We start from the raw sequence: 19850 nt of genomic DNA, 5'->3' as shown, positions 1-19850 counted from the left end.
GGAGGTATGTTGGAAGCATGGCGCCATTTACATACAGCTCGAAGTGCAGCCTAAAGGAGCACTGTAGGGACCTGGGAGTTTGTAGGTGTCACAGGTGATTTGCAGGCTATACAGAGGCTTCAGCAGGAGATGGAGGGACAGGGACATGTGAGAGGGAAGCAAGCAGACCAACTGGAAAGTGTGCACTTAACTTTCCTACAGCTTCTGTTTGTGGTGGCGCACATACATGGCTAGTCAGTGCCATCACCAGGGGAGATTTTGGAAAGCACCTGGGTTCCTGTTTCAACTCCTGTTTTGATCCTCCAGGTGACTGTGGAGGAGGCAGCTAGCCTTGGCTGGGAGCCATGGTATCGGTGTGCAAAGATCAGTTCTCAAGGCCAGAAAATGACTCTTATGTCATCTTTATCACTGCATATATTATCCACACACTAGCATTCTTTGAAGTCCTCCTTTTCTTAGGAAGGAAGATGGTATTCCTGTTTGTCTAACTTAAGCTGCATTATCTTTTAAAATGTGCCAACCAGCTGTGCTACCCTGGTTACCATTTTAGTCTAAAGGACATAGAGATTAAAAAGAAACCTGAATGTTATTATTTTTGAGATGACTTGGGACATGAGAGGGGGGTAGTGCATGCTTTGGCGGAAAAACTCCAAGCCAAAGAATTCCTAGTGCAAATCTGGTCCTCTTGGTCACTGTGAAGGCATATTTCTAAGTAACAGTCTGGAATGCATTAAGATTTTATTAGCTGGGTTTGTAACCTAAGGATCTACAAGCAAGGACCTTCATTTTCACTCTGATCCTAGGTCTTGCAAATGCTCGAAGTGGTCCTTATCTTATCCCTTACTGGCTTCCAAACCCCAGTTTCTTTAACTGTAGTCTGTGGCCCCATTTGGGATCTTGTAAATGTAGGGTCCCTCAAACTTGGCAATAGTATTAGTTTTCTGAGTTTATGACCAAAAATTAACATCAAAAACATTGAGTAAACCCAAGCTATTTCTGGCAGTGCTCATCTGCGCTACACGAACCCCCCTCACCACGCCTTAGCTCTGGATGCACTGCACTGTTGTTTGGCACGTGACGCCATGTCACCCAGCGCCAGTGTCTACAACCGTAGACGACAAACTATACTGATTTTTCTATACCAGAAAACGTTCTGTGTTTTTAGAGCCACGTGGTTTCATTATGGAAAAGATTCTTTTAGAGGGCTGGAAGATGGCTTAGTGGTTAAGAACACGTATTGTTCTTCCAGTAGATCTGGTTTGGTACTTAGCACCTATATAAAGGTTAACATGTTTATAACTCCAGTTCCAGAGGAGCCGACACCCTCTTCTTGGGACCTGCGTGCACATGGTGTCCAGACACTGCAGGGAGAGCAGCCATACATGTAAAATAAAAAAAAAAAACTTTCATTAATTTCTTTCCATCATTCTTAAAAAAAATAAGTATAAACTGAGTACGTTTAAAATTGCTCTGTTAAGAATATTTGATTGCTAAAATTGATGGCAGTTTATGTTGCTAATTTGAGTTATTAAATTTTGCCTTGGGACTAAGGTGGCATTGTTTTTAGCATTGGCAATAGTAAAATCCTGAGATCTGAAAATCATTGAAGAGGCTCTGTGTGCTTTAGTATTGATTGTTCTGCCAAAATATAATTCTGTCTGAAAAAAATCAACAAAGCACATTCATCTCACTAGTATGCTAATTCCTTTTTGATTTTAATAAAAGGTAAAATTATTTTTACACCAAAATGTATTTTAAATTTTGAATTAAAAACTAATGACATTTATTCATTGTGTATGCATGTATAGCACACACTGTGGCCCTTCATGGGAGGCAGAGGACGACTTAAGAGAATTGATTCTCTCCTTCCACCACATTAGTTCCAGGGATAAAATCCAGGTTGTCAGGGTTCACTGAATGTAGGCTTAGATTTTTCAAAACCAACTTTACTAAGGATTCTCAAATGCTTCAACCTCCCTTCTACCCACCATCCAAAGGCAGGGGAGAAAAGATGGTAAAATGGGACAAGGGGATGTGACCTGCTTAGAAGTAGTTCTTTGGGGCGATTCCAATCTCCATTTGTCAGGACACCAGAAGTCCAGTTAGTTCACTAGTGTCAGGATACCAACAGTCCAGTTCAAAAGTGTCATCAAATATGAATCAGCAACTCGACACAATCCGGAGAAACAGCGAGACTTGGGCAGAATCGGCACGAGTCAGAGGGAGCGACCAGGACCAGTGGTAAAGCCAGGAGCTCTGTGCTGTGCCTCTGTCAGTCAAGTGAAGATCAGGGAAGGCGAGAGAGCAATGAAGAGCTGCACAGCTAGTGCATTGTCACTGTCCCGCTGTTCATGCTCCCTCCAAGCATCATGTGTCCTCCCACGGGTCTTGCTGCAGCAATGCAGCACACGGGTCTGCATCACATGACACAACTAGAAACTTCCACTTCAGCTGCATGTGCCGCATCAGCAGTCGCCTCTCCAGCTCTAAGATAAACTGGTTTGTAAAGTACAATGAACAAATATTTGATTTGGTACTATAAAAATGTTCACCATAAAAAGGGGTGGCGAGTGAGAAAGGCTTAGGAAGCCGTTTACGTAATAAGTTCTCTATGAAGTACAAACAGAGAGACTCACTGCCGTGCCCATGAATGAGAAAATTCACACCATCCTAAACCAAGATGGATAAATTATAGGCCAATTCCTGCCCACAGTATTTTATATACGGTCTGTCATTTAAATATTATATATCAGCTAAATATTGTTATATATATTTAAATATTTATTTTAATTTTATTTTCATGATTATTTTGCCTGCATGTATATATATGTGTACCATGTGAATACCTAGTACCCACAGAGACCTGTTGCTACTTTGTTTCCAACCCAGTCCCCCAGTAAAAGAAAGCTCAACTCAGTCAATTAACAAAACAAGCTAAAAGCCTAGATTGGGCGACCTCCCACTATATTACTCTATATTATCCCATATAACTTGCAGTTTCTCCAGGCCACGAGCTTCTCTCTCCCTACCCACCTCTTCCCCCCCCCCCCCCAGCTCCTTCCCCCTCCTGCTCCTCCCCGAGACTTTCTGCTCCTCCCACTTTCTCCTGCCCAATCATTGGCTCAAGCCTTTATTTGAAAAGTTAAGGTGGGGAGAAGGTTCACAAGGCAACTCCTCATCTGCAGCCCTTCTGAGGAGTGGAATTAGCATCAAAATACAAGTCCAGGGCTATCCACAACAGAGACCAGAGAAGAGTCACATCCCTGAAACTGGAGCTCCTGATGGCTGTGTGCACCCATGTGGGCGCTGAGAACTCTGGGAAAGAGTTCTTCAACAGCAACAATTGCTCTTTCCCATGGAGCCATCTTCCCAGCATGATATTCATACTTAGAAATACCTTCTAAAAATCAAGACAGTATTCCATGCGTGTGAAAATTATGTGAAATCCAAGTCCGAGTGTGCAAACTGTCTCACCCGAAGTCTGGACACCTGTATCGTTCGTGGATATGTTCTTACCACATTGACAAAGTAGGTAGCTGGGGCATACTGAACAGGCTGGCATGTCAGAGGTTCTTGTTCTCTGGCCCACATAGACAAAGTGCCACCTGTTGCCACAGCGGACCACAGGCAGGAGGAAGGGAAGTCTACCAGTTCCCACGTTGGCTGCACAATACAATTACCTGTAGAGTTCCCCAAACAAATCAGTGCCAGGTCCCCACCCTCAATAGTTCTGGAATGAATTGGTCTCAGGTGGAGGTGCTTTTAAAACATCCTGGTCATTCCAACAGGAGTCTGGGCTGAAAGCCACTGGGTTAGCAAACGACTGCATGCGGTTCAGTGCCAGGCAAGATAGTCACAGACCACAGACCGGTTTCTGCTTGGGGCTGCAGCCTTCTTTTGAGGAATTAAGGTAGTTACTGAGGCTGGAGGAACATGAGAAGCTACTGTTTCTCTCCATGGTGCTATTTATAAAGTTGGGTTTTGAGCATCTCTTTGCCTGTCGGCTGGTAGCTCAGACATGTCCCTGGACTTCTCAGGACCATGTGCATGTGTTAGGCAAGACCCCCTAGGGTGGCACAGCACACACCTTTGCAGGAATCCCTTCTGGGTCGCTTCTCAGCCTACACACCAATAGGCGACTCTTAGTCTGTCTTTGCTGTGTGCCTTCTATAATTATCGGTGGTCTCACAGGAAAGAGGGGGAGAAAAGACAACTTCATCAGAATCCCATTCTCAGCTGGCTCTGTCAGCACTGTTGGCATAGGATGGCTTTAGGGCTTCGAGGCTGCTCTGAGCTATTATTGTGCCTGGCTCCTTCTCAGCATGGCTCAACGCAGACAATACAGCACACAGAGACCACGGGGGATGAACAGTAAATAAGAGGCCTCGGATTTTTTTTTTAATCTTGTCAGTTTTCCCCTGATTTGTGTCCTTTATCCTAGCCCCTCTGCTATATAAGCTTCTCAAAGCTAATGCCCATAACACCACCACCCACTGGTAGCAGCAGGCTGCTGGGCCACTGTGGGTTCTCACTGCAGCCATTTACAATGTCCGCCATTATTCAGCAACTGTACATGTTAACCCAGTGGCGTAAGGTTGCTCCAATACCTTCCCCTCTGGTTTCTCTACACTCTGGGGGCCAACAGCAATGACAAGAGTGCTGTCCTCCAGACCCTAACTGCCTGGCTCAGGCAGCACACATCACATCCTGACAGAGATGGAACAGCCCCCTGATGAAAAATAAAGGAATGCTGGGTAACTCTGGAACTCATTCTCTGACACCATATTAGAAAGTTAAAAATATCTCTCAGATGTATTTCTTTGCCTTTTGCAGATTCCAGTAATCTATCCCCCTCTTATTAAGAACTCATGTGATTGCACCAATGGCGGCATACGGTCAAGGCCTACTGGGTATGGTAGCTCCCAACAGAGGTCACCAAGCTGTTTGGAAGTGCAAGATAAACCTATGTTTTGCTTCTTTGAAACACCTCCCTGGAACAAGTTTTTTTTTTTTTAACTCTTCTGTGACTTGCTGTCAACAATAACTTGGATCCTCAAATTTTACAAGCTATTGCTAATTTGGTTATTGTGAAGGCCTCCTGGATACAGTTCCCTATCTCAGCATACAGAGGTAACAGTAGCAACTGTCTCAAAATGAATTTGCCCTTAGCACAGGTACCTTTGTGTGTTATATACAGCAGCAGCAGCTCAGGGGCTGAGAAGCAGTGGTCCACATGAACTGTTTATATGTGCAATACACCTAGGTTGAGAAACAGCTTGCTTAATTATGGAAATCTAGCTTTGTAGAGGACTTAGAAACAGGAAAGCCAGTGTCTACAGGAGAGCCAGCTGCCCTTGGTGTGTAGGGGTCTGCAGAGAGGAAGCCAGGATACCTTGACTTCTTAAATGGAATATAGCCTTGCGAACACTTTCAAATCACCAAATACCCTCTGTATATTGGCAATTATATTTGTCGTGACCCTTATTGATAACGTGTCAAATTGTATGGGTGCATTTGGGATTGTGACAGATCCAAGAAGATGATGAAAGAGAACTTATCATCCTAATGTGGGGTCCCAGCACTGTCCTGCCCTCTCAGATACAGATATCCCATAGATGGTATTCACAGGTATACACTAGATCAGGCTACAAGAACAGTATTGCCTCTCCTAGGATGTCTGCAGAGTCTTACACAATGCCTTACAGAATATCAGGGGAGGGTCACCTATTCACCTCTTTTGGGGATATGGGCAAAGGTGACTGAATTAGGTAGGACATGTGGGGAGCCAGAGCACAGGGCAGCAGGAAGCCTTGTAGCTCACAGTGTTGGCTCACAGGGCCCCTGAGCTTCTACCAACTTTGGCCCAGCAAAGAAAGTGGATGACTTCCAAGATTTCTGGAACCCTCCTGGAACACAACTTGGTCTCCTATATCGTACAGCTGGTCTCTTGCTTCAGTCACTCTTTCAGAAGGGCTTTGCTGAGTCTTAAGCTGCCATTTCCTTTACATGGCACATGGTTTTATTGGACACACACGACTATGTACCAGGATGATATCTGCAGATTTGGCTATACTTTATTCCATATCATGTTACAGAAAACAACAGGGACAGCTGACAAACCATTACATCCTTCATAATACAGACAAATTACAATTGGCAACACGTATGCAACATGTAGTATCCCATTCTCCTTGCTATGTGTTGTGTGGAAGCACAATGAGTCTCTGAGGTACTAACCCCAATAAAAAGTACACATCTCAGTGCATTATATAAACCAGTGGGGGCAGGGGGGATGAAAAGAAACAAGAAAAATCTGAAAGTCCACTTACAAAGATTTTTTTTAAATGTGCCTCTAATATATGCTGCTGTGAAGGGGGGGGGCAGTGAGAACAGGAACTTGCTTACTTCATTTGAGATTTAAAAGTTTTCAGTTTGGTATACGAGGAAACTGAAGACTAACATTCGATTTCCTCTGTCTATAAGCCAGCAACGGAGAAGGAAGTTATGCACAATTATGCAGCATATTTCTATATATAGGGGCAGGCAATGATCTACCCCAGTATGTACAGCCTAAACATCCTCTTATATAACAAAAGATTACAAACCTAGCAATATTCACAGATGAGTGTCTGCTATGGACGCATACATAGAGTACTGATTACAGTGGCTGTCACACACACTGAGGAGAGGGTGCCAAGAGCCCCTGGTGTCCCTACAATTCCACAGACTCTCTTGGAAACTTTTAGTCACTCAGATTCTCATCCTGGCGTGGTGGGCAGATAGCTGCTCCCGCCTTATACCTCTAATTTTACAGCAAACACATTTTCCTGTCCTATGTAAGTTGTATTTCTTAATTAATTAAATGGTTCCCCTTAAAAGAAGATGGAAACTAAGTCCCATACTTCCTTTCCAAATACTGTGTGCAGTGAGGTTGCTTTGATATAACTGTCATGCCAAAGTGTTGGTGCTTTTCTTAGCAGCTGTCCAAACTCAAGCTATTCCTTCATAGAAAAATAATCTCACCAAACATTCCAGTGCTCTCTTAACAGTATAATGACACGTTAATGAACAAAGTCTGTACTGATTTTCATGACGCCCTTGGAGAGGCCAGGAAAGCAAGCGGGGAAGGGGACTGTGACTGTGTTGGGTGGAGGAGGAGGGGGAGCAGACACTTTGGATTTCCTTCCTTGATGACAAGGACAGGAAACTGAAACCCTTTAAACCCGAGAGGTGTGCCTGTCCTGCAGCAGACCCCACACTGAGCAGTGATGTTGTCTTTCTTCCCAGGAGAAGCTGTCTAGACAAGGGCACGGAACTCTAGTTACCTTTATGTTCTTATTGAAACCCTTCAGCATTAGTATAGAGCGCCTGACTTAGTGAAATACAAACATAATCTCCCCCTCACCTAGGAATGGAGGTGGCTTCTAAGTAAACCACAGTGGGGACTGTCCTTAATTACACACACAGTTTTCTCCCCACTTAAAGCACTCCCCAATTTAATTATACTTTAAATCAAAATACCCGCGAAGACATCCCATGGAAGGAATGCACAAAAGAGGAATGAACACGATTCCTGGATTCCTGGGTAGTGAAGTCACCTTGGGTGTCCTTTGCCTTCTTCCAAACCGTTTTGTAAGCAGTTCCTTGCTTAGGGTTGTGTGAGATTGCAGGGACTGAGCCTGGGAGAGGCTGGGGGGATGGGTCATGCCTCTTACTCAGACACAATGCCTTTGAAAGTTTAGGAACCTGGATCTACCTCCCAGGATACACTGGGTTTGACTCTAAGGAAGCCTGTCCCTCCTTGGAGAATCAGAGAACCCTGGTGAAACTGGCGTGTGATTTCTAGTCTTGATCTTAAAATTGTGTGCCACATTTCAGGCTTGTAGCGTGCCCTCTTTCTCAGGAGGAGTAAAACATGGTTCGCTGTACACGGATGCGTTGTTGCGTTTCCAGGGATTTACGTCAGGAGGAGCAAAGGGCATATCTCACCTGATGCTTCCTAACTGCCCCTCGACCCAGCCTTCCCAGGGTTCTGCAGTGAGGCTGCCCGTGGACTGGGCAGCTGCCCTAGATCAAGGTTCAGTATATGCTAGAGCAGCCCTCTCTTCCAGTGGCACAGACTTGCCTGCACCTTGCAAGGTCCCAAAGGTCCTTAAAACAAGGGCCTTTCTTTACCATTTTTATTCTTAAAGCAAAATTCCTGCACTGCTTTCAAGATCTGCCTTTTGAACGCTTGTTATTGAAGACTGGTTTAAGGTCTGGAACCCAGCGATGCTTTCCGAACGGCTTGGAATGACTCTGAACCATTTAACTCAAAGGTCCTTTGTCGTAAGTAAGCACATTTTTAACTCTGGATAATTTTTAAATTTAAATTTTAAGCTTTAATCAGCCAAGGCTGCTTTCAGGACCTACCCTGACAGATATTTTTTTCCTTTGCACCCAAGTTGTAAGAATGACATTCGCTACTATTTTCTCCAGTTTAAAAATACAGTTGACGGAAAAAAAGTAAGATGTTTACAAGACCCAGAACACGTGTAGAAAGTTACCTTGCTTTCTACAGGCTTCATAAAATGATGATGTCATTGTCGACCTTCATTCACCCTGTCTTTGTTTTCGGTGCTTGTTTCTCTAACTATGGCTGCTCAGAAACAGTCATACCACTGAAAATGCTAGTGGATTTTGGTCTCCTGTGTAAATGTGTGCTCATTTCCAATAAAAAAAGAAGAAAACAACAAAACTAAACCTCACATTTCCAAAAGCCCTCCAAGGCAGGCAACAGGTAGGGCCCCTCTGCCTGGGACCATGCCGTCTAGTCTGTCAGAAAGCATGGAGTTTGTTTTAGCAAAAAGAACGTCCTTCCTGGTGGTTGCAGAACGTACTCTGCTCTTAGGGAAAACACACATTGTTTCCTGCCACCGTGTGGCTTTCAAGTGCAGACATGACTGAGGGAGTGTGAACACCAAATATGTTGTCTTAATGTATTTAAGACAAGGCTGCCGAAAGCAGAAAAACCCTTCACAGAGACGCTGTGCAGCACGGGGAAATCAAACAGAACCAGACACAAAAGATCAAAAAAAGAATACATGCCACGTAGCAGTAAGCAAAGCTTAATCTTCACATAGTTCTTGGAAATCACAAGGTATCCAAATGCGTGCAAAGGTTTTAAATAAATTGCAGAGGAAACAGGGTCTTTCCAGCTTCAATTTTCATGTCAGTAAAATCCACTGCAGGGAGCAGAAGAGAACCAATCCAGGGACCCCTCACACTGATGGCCACTTCGTTAGTGGTTTTTATTTATTTATTTATTTTTATTTCTTCTTCTTTGTCTTCCCAGAATGATGACAACTTAATCCTGGAAGGAGGAAAAGAGAAAACTGCATTAAGAAAAAAAAAAAAGCTTACATCGTTCATTTTCTTCTAAAATACTTGAGACGTTAAAATTGGTCAGGCCACACAGTGCACTGCTGTTCTCCAAAGCTATGCCAAGCACACACATTTGAGGTGGAACAATTTCCTCTATGAAAACATTTCTTAAATATGATAAACAAATATCCTGACTATATTTCCTTCCCACGAAATACAGTAATTTCACAAATGTAAATGGGCTAAAGTCCTCTCTTTTAGAGAAAAATACATGCAGCTAAATTCCTTCCCTAAACTATTAGAGGCAATGCTGGGCCTAATTAAGTGCCTGGAACACCGTGCCTCCTAAACCAATAGAAGGACAAATCATCACGTCTATTCTTATGAACGTGAGTGAGACAATAGATCATACCCCTGCATTTAAAAACCAGCCATATAGTTATGTTAGATTTATCAGCATGAAATCTGGCCAATGTGACCACAATTGGCATGCCCTTCCCAACATTCTCCACAAGCCTTAATGGTTCCAAAGATATCAGCTTGATAATGAGAACACATTGTAGGCAAGGGGTTCATTGAGAATGAAGGAATATTCATACTCTTTTTCAAGCTCTTATTCCTTTTTATTGAACCTGTGGGTAGGAAAGAGAATGCATAGTTTGGTACAGTGTGGAACTCCCAAGTTCTTGTCCCAAAGATGAAGGAGCAGATGCATCCCTTTCACTCCCTACCAGAACCTATTCATCAACTAGGATTAGGACTGTGGTCCCAGTCACTGCCTAGCCATTGTCTACTGCCTGTTGTCATCTACAGGAATATCTTGTCATCCAGCTGGACGCAGGTTCGACCCTTTCAAAGACGTCACATGCACTTACCCTGATGCTGCTTCCATAGACTGCAGCACTGAGGACATTTGGTGTCTGAACCCAGAGTGCAAACACCCCATTCTTAAACTTAAGACACATTAGAACCACAGCAACCCTACCTCTACTCATCTCTATTTGCTCTGATGAATTTTCAGAATTTTAACCACCTCTTCAGTTTATGAAGGTGAAAGACATATAACAAACAATCAAGCATTTCAGAGTGCATAATTTGGTGGTTCTTAGTTCATTTACAACTCTGTACAGCCATTCTCCCTATGTAATTTCAAAATGTATCATCACTTTCAAAGGAGTCTCAGGGCCACCTAGAGCAGTCATTCTCACGGTCCCTTGCTAACACCAACAATCTTTCTCTCTGTATAGTTACCTATTCTGAATAGTTCATCTAAGAGGAAATCATAGAATATGTGACCTGTTGCACTGGGCAGCTCTTGACTAACATGACAGGTTTGAGGTTTACCATGCTGTATACTATATGTCAGTACTTCATCATTTTACAAAATGCCCAGGTAATGTCTTTCCATGCCTACATGACATGGTCCTTCTCCATGTGTCAGTTAACATGTACTTGAGGATTGCCCTGTCATTGATGTAAATAAAGTTGCTATCAACACAGATGTGGTGACTGTAGCTCCAATTCCTGATTTGAATTCTTTTGGTTGTACAGCTGCAGGTGTAATTCTGGGATCATAAGGAAATTCTTCTTTTAAAGTTTTTCCTCACTTGCAATGAAGAAGTGCTTCAGTTTCACCCTACCCTTCACAACCCTTGTTTTGTTTTTTAGCTATAGTTAATCTCCTATGGTGAAATGACTGACTTTTATAGATTTACCTTTCCTTAATAGCTAGTGGTGTGGAACACCTTTTTATGAGCTTAGCTACCATATGGAAGTCTTCCTTCAGAGAACTATCCATTCAAGTCCTTTCCTCACGTTGTAATTCAATTTGTTGTTGCGGCTCAGTTGTAGTTTGTGTAACTTGGATGTTAACGTCTCATCATACAACTTGCAAGTAACTTCTAGTAAATCCTTTGGATTTTGATGAAGTTCAATTTACATACTTTTATTTCATTGCTTATACTTTTGGTGCCACATTTAAAAATGTGATGGTGAAATCTTAGGTTATAAAGATTACATCCTACATTTTCTTCTATGATTCCCTATACTTTCTGGTTTTCACTCATTTTCTGTGTTTTGGGTATGGCATGAGGGAGGGTTCATTCTTCCATTCTTGAAAGCTCTCTGCCATCTGAGTGGATGGGATGTAAGTCAAAGCCTCCTTCTTTCACATTTCTGGCTAGGTCTTGGTGTGGATAGATACAGCACGCAAGGCAAGCCCTTTGCTACCTCCAAATCCTAACTCATCCACTATTATTTCAAAGGTTTGCTGCTCTGTGGCATTCTCTATCGACAGGGATCTACCCCTTGCCTCTGCCCAGAGACACTATTATTAAGTCTCTTCTAAAAGAAGTCACAACCATAGCACAGACTTCATTACATGCAACATCCCCAAAGCCTCACCCCTGTAGTGAAATTCTTCCCTAACTGATTGATTGGGTAATAAAGATGACAAGAAGCCAATTACTGGGTGAGGAGGAGGCAGGCCTTCCGGGTCTGAGAGAGGTAGAGGGAACTCAGGAGAAAGGAACACAGCACTTTTGGACATAAGGCAGGAACAAAGCAGACTAAGATGTAGGCCTGGGACTGTTAGATCTTGTGGCAAAACCCAGCAGGATCTGGAGAGATCAGTTCTAAGAGAACAGTTGATGAGTTTAGGATGATAGATTTCTCACCCAGCAGTTGTGTTATCTGTTGATTCTGAACTAAGATTGCCTGGTGTTTTCCATGTTTTCCTCAGGTGGGCCAGGGGAAAAGAACTTAGCTGCCAGGCAGAATTCAGCCAGGCTTTGGGATGGGAAGATGGGACAAGGAGCAAACTCTAGGGAAAGATATGGAGTGGACTGCCTGTGGGGACCAGGAAGGCTATCTCAGAGCTCTGTAGAGGCACAGCCAGCATTGGTGGGAGAGGCCTTGGCAAGGGAAAACATTTGGTCCTCCATCTCGAGCTATGTACCAGGCCGGGAACAGACAGAGATTGCAGGCCGGCCAGTGCCTAACTGACAATAGCATGGCATGATTTGTTGTTATTATTATTAGATATTTTCTTTATTTACATTTCAAATGTTATCCCCTTTCCTGGTTTCTCCTCTGAAAACACTCTAGCCCATCCCATCCCTATCCCCTAATCCCATCCCCATCCCCCTGGTCACCAATCCATCCACTCCTGCTTCCCTGTCCTGGCATTCCTCTATACTGGAGCATTGAGCTTTCTCAGGACCAAGGGCCTCTCCTCCCTTTATTGTCCAACAAGGCCATCCTCTGCTACATATGCTGCTGGAGCCATGGGTCCCTCTATGTGTACTCTTTGGTTGGCAGTTTAGTCCCTGGGAGCCCTGGGGGTACTGGGTGGTTCCTAATATTGTTTCTCCTATGGAGCTGCAAGTTCCTTCAGCTCCTTGTGTCCTTTCTACGTCTTTCTGGGAAATAAAGAAATGTTCTTTCTGCCATCTGCATTCTGAGGAAGACATATTTTGAGTTATGCTTGAAAATCTTGATCTTGAGATCAGGAAGAGAGAACACTTGCTCCCACAGTATTTCAAGGACACTTTCTATTTCAAGCATCCTTATCCAGTCCCTATCTCACTACCAACCACCTGTAGTAAAGGAGATGACAGAGGCCTCCTTTTATCCCATGATGCTTGAACAGAATGAGATTCCAACTCTTCCAGGGAGACTATCTTCCTGCTGTTCTTGTCAACAAGTGTTTGTCTGCACATGGAACCTGTACGACTCTCCAGATGAATCCGTCTGTACTTGGTTCTCCTTCCTCACATCACTTTAATCAACAAAATGGAGACCTGGTGCCCAAGTTGCCTTCCTGAAGCAGATATTTCCCTTGAGGAAGCAAGTTAACGACTTGCATATGGTGTAATTACATCACTGACCAAACCAATAGGTACCCAGAGCATGGCACAGACATAGATCAGGCACACCAGAAGTAGTTGATGAAGAACAGGAAATGAAAAGGAAACCATGGGGATGGGTGGGAATGATACAGTTATCAAAGCCAAACAGCTCTGAGCTGTGGCTCATTCCTGAGACAGCTAGTACCAAGGAGCTGCTCTAGCCACGGCGCCCATTACTTGGCTTGGTATGGAGGAGAAGGCTATTGACAAACATGCCATCAGTCAAGGATGGTGGTGGGTGGGATCTATTCTTTGGTATAGGGAAAACAGGATTTTTATGACATCATTTTATATTCATAAAGGAATGATTTAATTTCCATTATACCTGAGTTCACATGCCAATAAATTATATGGACATCATACACTTGACTATCTTCTTGAGCTCATTCAAGGTGTTTGCTGTATCCTGATACTACTTATTTGGCCTTGTGCTGTCCTGATTCTGACTACAATCTATATGAGAATCACGTATGCCTAACTAAAGTGTAATAGGGTTAGACTAGAGTGTGGCAGACTGAGATAGGAAGGGCCAATACACACTATTGATAATTGGCTAGTAAATGTCAATGCAGTGGTTATGGCAAGTCCATTACTTAGCTTTAGGTTCTGACATTTAATGGGAGAATCAAAGAATACGAAAATAGAAGAGAAGCCAATGACAGCATACCTCCTACCAGTGACTGTGAACAGCTCAGATTTTATGCCATCCACCCCGCCAGATGCTTTTACAGAGCACGGGATACCTATCCTCTCACCTTGGGCATCGTCAGCTTCAAGTTTTACAGAAAGCACAGATGTTTAGAAATTGAAGTGCAATCAAGAACTTCCTGGGTGGGGATTTGGACTGAAAGAATGAAGATAGGCTATGCTAGGCAAGCAAAATATGATGGCGATGTGAATCTTCCTCTTACACTTGATTGTTAATTACAGTACATCACATGCACAATACAATGAATACAAAGTATAAGTTGAATGGTTGGCACAAACAGCTACTCCTAGGTATGTAAATACTAGGACAGGTGGGTACCATTTTTTTTAAACTAGTTTTCAATTTTCACAGTGCTCCCTTTTCCTAAAATGAGTGATTTAAGGAATAAATTGGATCCGGTTGATAAAATCCTTATTCAGAAGTATCTACATAGAGCTTCCCAGCTATAAATATTAATTAATTGGATCTCTGGTACCCATAATGCAACTTTGTTCTGACCCATGTGCCCTATGAACTAGATTTTTTTTTTTTTTTTGGATTCAATTTTCTTAAAACCAACTGTCAGCATCATGTGATAGAAGAGATGGGAAATGAAAATGAGGAGTCCCGCTGCGCAGGTGGGTGACCTGTGGGAGGGACTGTGCCTGGTAGGATTTTTACACCAACCATCAGACACAGACCAATTGATTAGATCATCTCTTACCCGCCACCAACTAGGCTCAAGAGACTAATTAGAGAGAGTACTGCCTGCGCCGGCACCCCATTGACACCTAATTTGCTCAGCCAAAGCCTTTGGGGAAAACGTATTATCTCTGCAGCTGCACTTCATGCATTGCTGATTCGAGGCACAAGGCAGGAGTGCTTCCTCACTCTTTTGAGCAAGCAGAATGTAGGAGCCCTTAAGTGCTAAATGCAAGCAAACAGACTCAGATTCAAAACAGGCCAGGCTCTCTCTAATTCCCTCTGTGCTCTCTGATAAATCTTTGTGTGTACATTCACACGCCACTACACACATGCATGCCGCTTACTCGCCGGAGGGAGAGCTGCACCGAGGCCCCAGATCAGCGCCTTGCATGGGATCAGATGGCCTGTGTTTCATGCTGGCCTGTTTACCCTCTCCAAGGCTTTCTGTTTATTTTTATTGTGGGCTTCCCTCAACCGGACACCCGGTCTGCCCACTGTCCCTCCTTAAAGTATTCTTTTCTCTACAGAAGGACTTAAAAACATTTCCCTCTAAGCCTCTCTGGAGAAAAGTGATTATTTTGGTTCAAAATGAAAACAACTGTATGTTTTTCTTCAATCATCTAAGTCATGGAGGGGACATTTTCAGGTTCTAGGTGTGGCCAAGGGACACATCTCTTCTACTGCAGAGACGAGGGGAGGGTCTCTACTTAACTGAGAAGAAACACTAATTTTTGGCAGAAAGGAATCCATTTCATGCAGCAAATCCAATATAGGATTAATAAAAGAACTAAATTCTTTTAAAAAATGGAATGTCATAGCTGGGTGTGATGATTTTAATCCTAGCCTCTAATCCCAGCATTAGGGAGGCAGAGTCAGGCAGATCTCCAGTTTGAGGCCAGCCTGGTGTACAGAGTGTGTTTCAGGAGAGCTGGGGCTACACAGAGAAACCCTATCTTAAAAAAGAAAAGAATATCACTTAATCAAGTTTAATTTTATTTGTTTCCGAGGTAGAATAAAACTAATGAATTCCAAGTAGAGACGGGTGGTTACACTTAAAGGTAAGTTTGTAATTAATTACACACTTGGAAAACAGAAATAAAACACCCAGGTAATATGGCAAAGTTAGGGCAGCTTTGAGCCAACTCTAGAGGGTTCGGGCAATGGTTCCATGAAGGAGAAAAGAGAAACAACACAGCAAAAGGGGACTTGCCGTGCAGTGGTGCTGTCCCTTTAGTGGACTCACTGGGTTTATGCCTTCCCCTCACAGTTGGAACAATCACTTTTCCTATGCACTCTAGGAAATTACAAAAAGTCTGATTTTTCTTTTTTTTATGTTCACTGACTTCCTACATACTCAACGACTACTTTCTAAGAAACTGCTTCACATTCATGGCTTTCAAACCAGCATTTAAAATCGGATCTATCTCCACTCCCCATCAGCAGATATGGTGGCTATCAGAATGTTTTTCTAAAAGTATTGAGGGAGTGGTTTAAAAATACTCAGAAATTAGAGCCTTTACTAACACACTTAAGTGTCTACAAAACTTATTCTGGTTTTGTAGAAAATGAAGCTCAGAATATTTCTTCCGACTTTCATGTCTACAAGATTTCACATACAAATTGTGTAAGGCCAGTCACCAACTTATCTCTAAGTCTCTGTGTCACTTTGTTTAAAGCACAAAGAAAAACATTTTTTTATCTAATTCATCTTCAAGCACAGCTATTGCACAGACATAAATATACAAATAAGACAGTAATTGCTAAGTACCTCACGGTCAACCCTGATATTTCATATATGTATGTGTTTATGTGTATACACACATACATATATACAAATATATGTGTATGTATATATATATATATATATGTACACATGTCTATACATACATATACACATTCTCATTTATGTGCATGTACACACCACATGATCAGTTTTTATATTCTGAACATGTTTTAATCAAGGCTGTAATCAATTCAGAAAATCTGCTGACAGTTTAGCTTACTATCCTGTTGACTGAGTGCATATTGTGATTTAGCTAGAAATACAGGTTTTCTTTTAAAAACATCTGAAATCAGTGTTTTCCAGTTTCTCTAGCCCTGTACTGACTCGCTAGAGAGTGGGAGAGAGAATAAAACAGATACATGTAGAGACGTAGTTAAGCCTAGTTCTGCAACTTATTTCTGGTTTATGATAATCATGTTTCCTCCCTCCAGAAGACAACACATCTTTGAGACCAGCAAGATACTATTAATTAAAATGAATACAGAGAAAGACAAGCTTTGTTTTAAGCTTACCAGAAGGCCCATCATTCAAAATAGCCCAAATCCTTTAAGTTGAAAGCTGTTTGGTAACATCCATATGGATGCACAATTCACTAATTGCAGCAACTCTGCACATTTCAAGCCTTTGTGCCAAAGTAGTGATTTTAATTAGAAAAACTCCAGGCAAAGCTGTAAGTCTGACATCTCAAAAACAAAGCATTTCTCAACTGAGGAGATGGGTTTAACATATCATTTCAATACTCATCATTAGCAACAAACATTTATTGAAGTCCTCATGAAAGGCCAGGCATTATATGGTGCAGGACCAGTACTGACTGAAAAGAATGTGACTGTTTATTAAGTTGAGTTTATGCAAATGAAAAACCTGGTCATAATTTAGACACATATAGACAAAAGACTGAGAGCTTTCAGACTGCTGCCCACCTTAGGGAGTGCCAAGAAGGCCCAGGGAGACTCCTGATGCAGTCTTCTCAGAACCAAGACAGAAATCAGGTATTGAACAGACAAATTTACAGAAAATCAAATATTACACCAATACATTAAGTTATAATTATATGTGTGTAAAATCCAAAAATAAACCATGAGGTCTAAAATATCTCACTGAAACCATTTCAATAACAAAGCTAATAGGGAAGTCTTCACCAAGCTGCCTTACTGCTTCCAAGCATTTCCTGTTATTTGAAGCTTTTTTTATTTGCTCAAGCGTACCTTTACAAGTGACTGGCCCCCAAGTGAGTGTAAGTTAATTAAACGGGATTCTGATGCCTTAACCCTCCATATACATCACAGACTTATTAAGATATATTTAAATAAATTAAGTGCAACATCATGGAATTCAGCAGACGCAGCATTTTTCGCAACTCACCAAGGGTGCGCACGCAAATCCCATAAGACTGTTTATAGTGTTTGGCAGTCAGACAACCACAAAGGTTCACATTGCATTTTAATTAAAATATTTGAAAGAAGGTATGACTCCCTTTTGGGTAAACCCATTGTTTTTCAAAGTAATCATGCAGCACTATGGTCCAAAATGCTTAAGGTGTTGAATTTAGTATATATGATCACCTATAATTTTGCACCCACTTGATGAACTATTATATTTAGTAAAATCTGTGAAGCTAAAATTAATTTCTGTAGCATACACAGATGACATTTAATCATTTGGTAGAGAATGATGTCACTGTGCCAGGCTCATGGGAAAATTTTAATTCTATATTCGTGAGGTACAAAGTAACAGCAGCCACTTGCAGAATCCAGAGGCACACAGCGGCACTGTCCTGGCCCTGTTACCTGACTTTCCTTTCTGCTTGCTGTGGCTACAGGCCCTGTCTTGGGATGAACTGTTGACTGTGCCATTCTCCTGAATCTCCTGGCACTTTCCCCTTACCAACTTTGGCACCCAACCTAAGAGGCATCTTTCACTTGTAAACTGTGTTACTCTTTCCCACCTGTTGTGAGAGTGAGCATTGTGTTGTCAAGTTATGTAAACTTACAATGGTAAATTTACCATAGGCCCTAAACTTTTACTGTAGAATTTTCCTTAACAGGAACATGAATAGCAGTGCATTACACTAGCCATGTCCAGTCGTAAAAGAGCACCCCCGAACACTATCACAAAATGCTTTAGAGCAGGGTTTTTTTTTTTTTTTCCTAACCAGGAAATGCCAGCAGTTGAAGGCTGGTCTCTTGCTCTGACGTGGCTGCCAGACAGGCCGCTAAGGTCCCCAGGGCGGCACCATGAAACTACCTGACAAAGGCAGTGATGCACACCTCCTCCATCAAGACAGATGGCTGAATGCTGACATGTGGGAGCTTCGAGCAAGAACTGCAACGTTCTCCAGTGTGCCTGCACAAAGTCACACACCGCTGTGCCCAAGCATTTGAGCATCTTTATATTATTATGCCCTTAGTTGTTATAGTGTTATGACAGTCATGGCAAAGTGTAAAATATGTAATTTCAGAACATACACGTACTACTGTGAGAAGCAAACGCTAACATGTTGTACTCATGTGGCATTTCCTCCCATCCAAAGTGTCTTACCATTTATTCTAATAAAAAACATCTGAAAATAGGACCATGTCCTATGGAAGAAGAAACTTCCATAATTTATTCTTTTTAAGTCCCGTGGAACGTTGCCTGCAGGAAGTCTATCTCGGGTTTAAACGCTGATGGCCCTGACACTAGGACCCACATCTTTACAGGAATGTGAGAGATGGAGAGTCCCAGTTTGCCTGGAGGGAGGGGGATCCTGTGAAGTGAGGCTTCGTTTTAAAACTGCCACAGAGAAAGAGTTGGGAACTCTGGCAAGCGCAACAGAGTTAACATGTGATGGCCTCCAGTGTTATTAGAAGAGAGAGATGGCAAGGCTGGTACTTTGTTACCCAAAAATGAGAAGTGCGCTGGTGTCTCCAGCTAAAGACAGGAGCCACAAACACCGGGAGAGCAAACAGGGCAACAAGCTGAGGGATGGGAAGACAGGAGCTGGGCCAGCCGTGTCCCTCCACTCCAGACGGACCTGGGAGTCCTCACTCTTCTTAGAAGAGACCCAACCTTGACTCTGTTGTTGGGACCATCTCTTTTTCCTGAGGTCTTAATGAGTCACATTCTGTTCCACAGAACTTTCCACAGACCCATTCGCTGGAGTGCCTGTGTGGTGTGCTCCGCAGACAGTAGGCCGCCACCCTTACCTGACGAGAATCACAGGTTAGCACAGTTCATGTACTGGAGAGGAGTCTGCTGAGGGCAGGGGTAGAGGAGAGATTCCATCTAACATCCACCCAAATTCCCTCAGAAAACACTTAGTAAACATCTTTTTTTCCTGAAAAGTAATTTCTTTTCTTTTCTTTTCTTTTTTTCTTTTTTTGTAATATCTCTGTGCATCCTCCTACCCTGTCATTGCAAA

The 19850-nt window shown here is 42.6% G+C and overlaps 1 protein-coding gene across 2 annotated transcripts in view; it reads right to left on the bottom strand.

Annotated features, from left to right (window-relative positions):
• Window positions 1-6052: 6052 nt before the first annotated feature.
• The window catches only part of Cdk14 (cyclin dependent kinase 14), a 557511-nt gene continuing 543713 nt past the window's right edge, over window positions 6053-19850 (bottom strand). For both annotated transcript variants that reach the window (XM_052173165.1, XM_052173164.1), the window contains exon 15: window positions 6053-9352. The gene's annotated coding sequence lies outside the window, so the exon portion shown is untranslated. The remainder of the gene's footprint in view (window positions 9353-19850) is intronic.

Source organism: Apodemus sylvaticus, chromosome 2, assembly GCF_947179515.1.
Source record: "Apodemus sylvaticus chromosome 2, mApoSyl1.1, whole genome shotgun sequence".
NCBI classification, from domain to species: Eukaryota; Metazoa; Chordata; class Mammalia; order Rodentia; family Muridae; genus Apodemus; species Apodemus sylvaticus.
The sequence above is the reverse complement of the archived record's forward strand: the minus strand, read 5'-3'. Positions and strand labels throughout refer to the sequence as shown.